Source organism: Heptranchias perlo, unplaced genomic scaffold (assembly GCF_035084215.1).
Source record: "Heptranchias perlo isolate sHepPer1 unplaced genomic scaffold, sHepPer1.hap1 HAP1_SCAFFOLD_43, whole genome shotgun sequence".
NCBI classification, from domain to species: domain Eukaryota; kingdom Metazoa; phylum Chordata; class Chondrichthyes; order Hexanchiformes; family Hexanchidae; genus Heptranchias; species Heptranchias perlo.
The window spans coordinates 9,219,154-9,226,131 of record NW_027139442.1 but is presented as its reverse complement, the minus strand read 5'-3'; the positions used below and the strand labels follow the sequence as shown (position 1 = coordinate 9,226,131).

Here is a 6,978-nt window from a genome sequence, read left to right as displayed (position 1 = left end):
TCTTTTCTCTAGAAAAGGGAAGACTGAGGGGTGAAATAATAGTCTTTAAGATTATTAAAGATTTTGATAGGGTAGACATAGTGAAGATATTTTCACTTGCATGGTAGACCAGGGGCCATAAATATAAGATAGTCACTAATAAATCCAATAGTGAATTCAGGAGAAACTTTTTTACCCGGAGAGTGGTTTGAAAGTGAAACTCGCTACCACAAGGAGTAATTGCGGCTTCCAGCATTGATGCATTTAAGGGGAAGCTAGATAAACACAGCAGGGCGAAAGGAAGGGAAGGGTATGTTGATAGGGTTAGATGAAGAAGGAGGGAGGAGGTGCATATGCAATATAAATACAGGCATGGACCTTTTGGGCCGAATGGCCTGTTTCTGTGCTGTACATTCTACGTAATTCTATGCAAATGTAAATGGAAACGATTCACTCCTTCCCATACTGTACAACCCGTGTGTGTCTCATTATCAGCTTCTTTGCATGTACAGTACACAGTGAGTACAAGGGAATGATTCACGCCCGTCTGGTACTGTACGGCCCGTGTGTGTCTTAGTGTCGGCTCCTGTACACGTACAGCATATAGCTTGTAATAGGGAACATTTCATACCCGTCTGGTTCTCTACCGCCCTTGTGTGTCTCAGTGTCAGTTCCTGTACACGTACAACATACAGCAAGTAAAATAAATGATTCACTCCCGTCTGGTACTGTACGGCCTGTGTGTGTCTCAATGTCAGCTCCTGTACATGTACAGTACACAGCACGTGTGAGATGAATGAGGAGGTCACCAGTGGGTTTCCTGTAGTTGTATGGGGAACTTTTCAGGGCTATGGGGCAAGAGCAGAGGAGGGCGACGAATTGGATAGTACTTTCAAAGGGCCAGCACAAGCACGATGGGTCGAACTGCGTACTCTGTGCTCTAGATTCGATCATTTTATGTGTGGAGCTGGGGGGAGGGGGCAGTGGGATGCGGGGGGTGGGGGCGGGTCTATGGTATTTAAACCCAAGAATGATAAGTTTAAATATAAGGCGATGGGGAACTGGGAGCCAGTGAGGGTCATTGAGGCCGAGAAGGTCCTGGTGCGGGTCGGAAGGTGGAGGATGGATGGTCGGCCAGGAGTGAACTGGAGGAATGGAGTCTGGAGGGGACAGAGGCATTGATGAAAGTTTCAATGGCAATAGGCTGAGGAAGGAATGAAGGCGGGTGAGGGAAGCACGGGGTCTTTGTGATGGAGGTCAAATCGGGTCATGAGCTCAGCTCGGGGTTACACGGGACCAGTTTTATTGGAGCCATGAATCAAATTTAGTAAAAACGCGGAAACATCTGCAGTAATACAATGGAGAGAGGAATGGCAATGAAGCGCGTTCAGTGTCCGACCCCAAATATCACCCACAGTCATTTCTCGGCTGTAATTCTCAACCTGCCCTTTAACTGTCCTTTTGTAAGATTATACTGTCACCTGCGAAATCTGTATCAAATATATCGTTTTGGCAATGTACTTTTTGTATTAATTAAATTTATATTTGATGATTGTTAACCAATGTATTGCCCTAATCATACGTGTACTTGGACTCATTGTACAACCTATTTTTGGGACATGTACCTTCTTCTATCCTTGTATGAACGCAATTTTCTCTTTTATATTAAATAAGCAAGTATATAGTAATTAACCACACAACTTAGAATCTGCCAAGCTTTGTAAAAAGTATGAAATCGCCAGCACGGCACATAACCTGTCACCATAGCTACGCAGATATGTCCACGAGGCTGGAACCTAACGTTCCATATGAAACAATGGAGACTTAGATTTCCAAGCCTGGGGCCCAGACAGGAGTGGAAGATAACAGACGGTGCTAAAATTGGCTTTTAGAAAAACACCACCAGATAAAGTGAGGGTCCAGTCCCGAGGGAATGGTGGTAACTGGTGATTGGTCAATTCAAGGGGCATGGCATGGTGGTAGGAGTGGCAACTCCATCACCCCCTGTCCATCCGAGAAAGAGAGAAGGATACTCGACGCTCTATTGGCATCTCGCCCTTTTGAGAGACCCCAATTGTGTAAACCCCTCTGCCAATAATAGGCTCACCCTCAAAAGTGGCATGAAAGAGACAACCCTTGCGAGTGTCAGGTTATAGAGGACACAGACGTGAGTAACCGTTGACCCTGGATCGAAAGTAGGCATCCTTAAGGAAGGAAATGTCTGGATCCAAAATGGTCAGAGGCCAACGAGATAGGGACCGACAGGGAGCCTTGTCTTGGAGAACAGGAAAGCCTCAGAGGGGGTAGAAAGGGAACCTTGTCTCGAGGGATAGGAAGACCCCAACCGTAGACAGAGGAAGCCTCTACGGGGAAGGACAACGATATTAGCGGAAGAGACCACTGGGGGGATGACCGTCAAGAGTCCTGTGCGAAGTAAGCACACTCTCGACACAGGACGGGTAATATAACTCTAGTTCTGTATTTACTAACTATTGCTTAAGCACGCATAGTGCTGAACCTTCTGAGAAACATAATAAAACTCCACTGTACCATAATCGTGTTAGAAATACCCTACACAGATGTTCAAATCCATATTTTAACTGGGAAACTGCAGGAAAAGAGCGAAACGGGTCTGTTTGTGTTCCTGGAATCAGTGTGCAGGCGGTGAAATCGGTATAAATCGGCAAGAGTGAACATGGTCAATACAATTATATGAAAATTGTAAATGAAGCCGCTCATTATTGTTGGATCAGTCGTGTATGAGCACAGCTTGTAACTTTATTCCTGAGATAGATCTGATTCAGGTGGTTTTCTGAACTTTGGGATGTTTGTGATATATCCATGTCATTATTTACATCGGAGTCAAAGCTGCTGATGTAATGTGGTTGTTCAAATGACTGTAATTAATAACAATAATCAGGTGCATAACCGTGTCAGTGGAGATTTATCCCCTGTATAAATCAGGGATTGTTGGAATGAATCACCTCATAGTGCCTTCCAGAGCTGTGGTTTTCAAGCCAAAATAAGTCACGGCTTCTCGCAGAAATGCATTATTCAGTAATTCGTCAGATAAAACACATTTATTATCCTGTTCTTGCAGCCGTTGGAGTTTCGGGTAAGTCGATGTTAACTGTGCTGCTGTACATGGTATTTTATTTCTCCCATCATGCTTTACACAGCCGGCAGTTCTTGTATTCTATCAATCGATGGAATGTCCTGTCTCTGCTCTTTTCGTCTTGTAGCAGCTGCATTTTATCCGTTATAATTCAACCCTAGCATTGTTACTGGGTTATTCTCTATACTGAAAATATTGTTGAATAATGGTATGTTCTTAACATTTAAACATTTGGTCTAGGAGGAGCTTCATTATATCTGTAATGTACTTTGTAATCCAACTCTGGCATTGTTATCAGATTATTCTATGCACTGAAAGTACTGGTGTCAGGTGTCTGGTCTAAGAGCTAGTATCAGACCATCAGGAGCTGTAAGCAGTTTCATGGTGTGGAACTAACCAGTCCTGGAATATTGTTTCATCAATGAGTTTTCAGTGATTGTTAATGAGACAGTTCACTGTTTCATTGTTACTAAGAGACAGCGCAATGTCCTCCCTCCACAATAAAATGGCTCAGTTTAACTGGGATTTTCATGTATTTATTGGTTATCACTGTTGTAAAAGATTATTTCATTGTGTGTATCTGTCGCGGCTTCAGATGTCTGGCTAATGAACAAAGTTTGCTGCTGATTCTTTCAAATCTCCTTCTCTGATTGACTGTGGATGAATTGACTGTAAAATGCAATATTTTGAGGTTTTGTTCTATTAGTTTGCACTTTTTTCTGTTGGAATCAGGAGCCATTCCATTTATTTGTAGATTATCAGCAGCAGAGGTGATTTTGGCGTTTTTTTAATTGGTCAATGCCGCCATCTAAAGCTGTACTTTAAAGGAACATTTACCTGAGGAAGGAGGAAGCCTCCGAAAGCTTGTGAATTTAAAATAAAATTGCTGGACTGTAATTTGGTGTTGTAAAATTGTTTACAATTGTCAACCCCAGTCCATCACCGGCATCTCCGCATCATGTACTTTATAATTGCAGGAGAATGAATTTCAATTATTGTGAGATGTGTCTGGGAGCTGCATTCGGTTCTGTTTATTCCATGCATTGTAGGTGAAGTGAATAGTGTCGGTGAACAGGTGGAGACTTGGATGATCTGTAGCAACATTAAACTATTCACAGAGGCTTCACCATTTAATAAACTGCCACGGAGAATAGAATCGTTCGAACACGGGGCTGGTGAACAGAATGCAGGCTCAAGATGTTAGGATTGAATCGGATGTGCAAACTGGCATTGAGAAAGAGAGCAGAGAGACAGAGAGATACGGGGGCGGGGGGGGGGGTGTGGGGAGAGACCGAGAGAAAGCAGCAGCGGAGTGAACAATTAATCGGAATGAGCTGCTGAAACTCCCAGTACAATTATGAAGCAGAATTGTAACTTGAAGGTTTTATTAGGATAATTTCAGATTGTGAGAGTTTTATTGTACTCTCTCCTGGTGTGTTTATCGCTTTCAGGTCCTCAATCTGTTTAGATCAATGTTCCTTTCAATAATTCACTGACTGAATAAATAAACATAATTGAAATATATTTAAAGAATAGACTCAGTCATTTCTTGACCGTTATGACCTATTAAGATACTGCATTCTAAAAGCTATGTGTCAGCTTAATCCAATAAAAAAACGAGGCTGATTTAGTGAATACATTTTAATTTAATTTTAATCGAATATGCAAAGTTAACTTATTGAAAGCAACATCTACCCAACGAGTAGTTCCCTGACACCAATAAGGACAGAATTCAATGGTTGAATTTATTGATTGGATTGTGTTAGTGGAGCCTATAGATTAGATTCCCTCTAACATTCTGTTGCAGTCTCTCCCTATGAATTCCAGCCTCTCCTCCCCCTGCATTGAATCCTCTGTCTCCTCACCCGTTGCCTCCGTATATCCGCTTTCCCAAACCACCCGTTCCTGACTCCCCTCCAGCTCCCACATGTCCTTTTCATTGTTCCCCTCCCAATTTCACTCAATTGCTCGATCTCCAGCTGCCTTTCCCCGTTCAGTGCCAGTCCCTGTCGGCTATCTTAACCCAGAGCAACAAATCAGCTGCACCTACCCCTGTCCTCTCACATTCTCGACACTTAGCTCTCTTCCCCGTCCGTCTGGAGCCCAAATCCGGCGTTAATTCGCTGCATTCCCGCTCAGTGAATCCCCTTCTCCTTCCCCACCATCACTGCGCCCACACTCAGACCTTCCACTGGGTCACGTGCTCACTTTATTAACTTTCTGTATCGTTTTCCCAATTCATTATTGATCATTGTGTTTAAAAACATCTTTCTGCCCGGAAGCGCTGCCCAGGTCAATGAATCATTTTCAACCGTTTGATGCAGCAACAAAGCTGGAAATTTCACCCCAGATCCTCTGAAACTGCTGCTTTGGCTCCAGGTCTGGTCAGTAATTTCTCTGCTCTATGTTCTCTCATTACAGTTAACTTGGTGGCGATTGTGATCCTGTCCAGAGGAAAGTGCGGACTCTCCAAATGTATCACTCGCTACATGGTAGGAATGGCATTGGCCGATCTCCTGGTTGTTATCTCTGATCCGATATTGAGGCGGATTAGTGTGATTTATTTCCCAATTTCATTCCTGGATATTACTCCCGTGTGTAGTCTCGTTACATTCCTCGTTTTTGCAACCACGGTGGTTTCTGTCTGGCTTACAGTCGCTTTCACCTTTGATCGATTTGTGGCCATTTGTTGTGAGAAGCTGAAAACAAAATATTGCACCGAGAAAACGGCAGCTGTGGTTCTGGGAACAGTGAGTGTGCTGAGCTGTTTGGAGAGTCTCCCCTGGTGCTTCATAATTGAACCTAAATATATTATTGATAATGTTCCCTGGTTTTGTGTGAGTAAACCGAGCTTCAATACTTCTACCGCATGGGTCGCATTTGACATGATTCACCTCATTTTAACCCCTTGTGTCCCGGTCTTTCTGATTTTGCTGCTCAATGTTCTGACGGTCAGACGTATTTTATTGTCCAGTCGAGTCCGCAGAGGACTCCGGGGCAGAAGCAATGGAGAGAATCACAGGGATCCAGAGATGGAGAACCGAAAGAAATCCATCATTTTACTCTTCAGTATATCGGGCTGTTTTATATTGTTATGGATGACACAGGTTGTATTTTATATCTATCAGCGAATTACAAACAGTTATTATTATTACTCCCCCACTGACCCTCTTTATATCACGGAATCCACTGCAGGAATGCTGCAACTCCTCAGTTCCTGCACAAACACGTGTATTTATGTTCTGACCCAGACTAAATTCAGAGAGGAGCTGAAGAACGCGGTGAAATACCCACTGATTCTAATTGTTAAATTAGTAAAATTATAGAAAGAGCTGAAGGTTTTCAAGCACAAGAACTAAATCCCATTTCATATTCTGTGCCCACACTTCCCAATGGACGGAAAGTTAATTTTATATTAGCAGAACCGACACCTCAAATGATCTTAAACCTGATTCTGATATTATATTTTGTAAATAATCTGACCTATTGTGGCAGGGCTGGTTCTGCAGATGACACATGGATTGTTGCTCAAAAAGGCGGCACTAAAGAGCTCAACTGGCCCTCAACTACATGGCCGCCCTGTATCTACTGCAAAATGGGCAAACCTGGCAACTATAGTCACTGCTGAGTGTCTGATCAGAATGGGTGCACTCTACAGAAATGGAGAGACAAAATTTCAGAGATGGACAGACACACAGGCAGACAAACGACAGGGTTACGTTATGGGACCAGGAAACACTGAGACACAAGGGGCACATGGGGAGGGGGTGACAGGTTGCGAGTGGACCTCTGGGTTAGGTTATTGGACCAGGAGAGTCTGAGAAACATGGCGCAAACAGAAAAGGTGAGACAGGCTGTGAGGGGGATCCCTGCGTTACGTTATT

General features: G+C 43.4%; 1 pseudogene; it reads left to right on the top strand.

Annotated features, from left to right (window-relative positions):
- Positions 1-3,024: 3,024 nt before the first annotated feature.
- On the top strand, positions 3,025-6,453 carry LOC137312579 (probable G-protein coupled receptor 139; annotated as a pseudogene).
- The last annotated feature ends 525 nt before the right edge of the window (positions 6,454-6,978 follow it).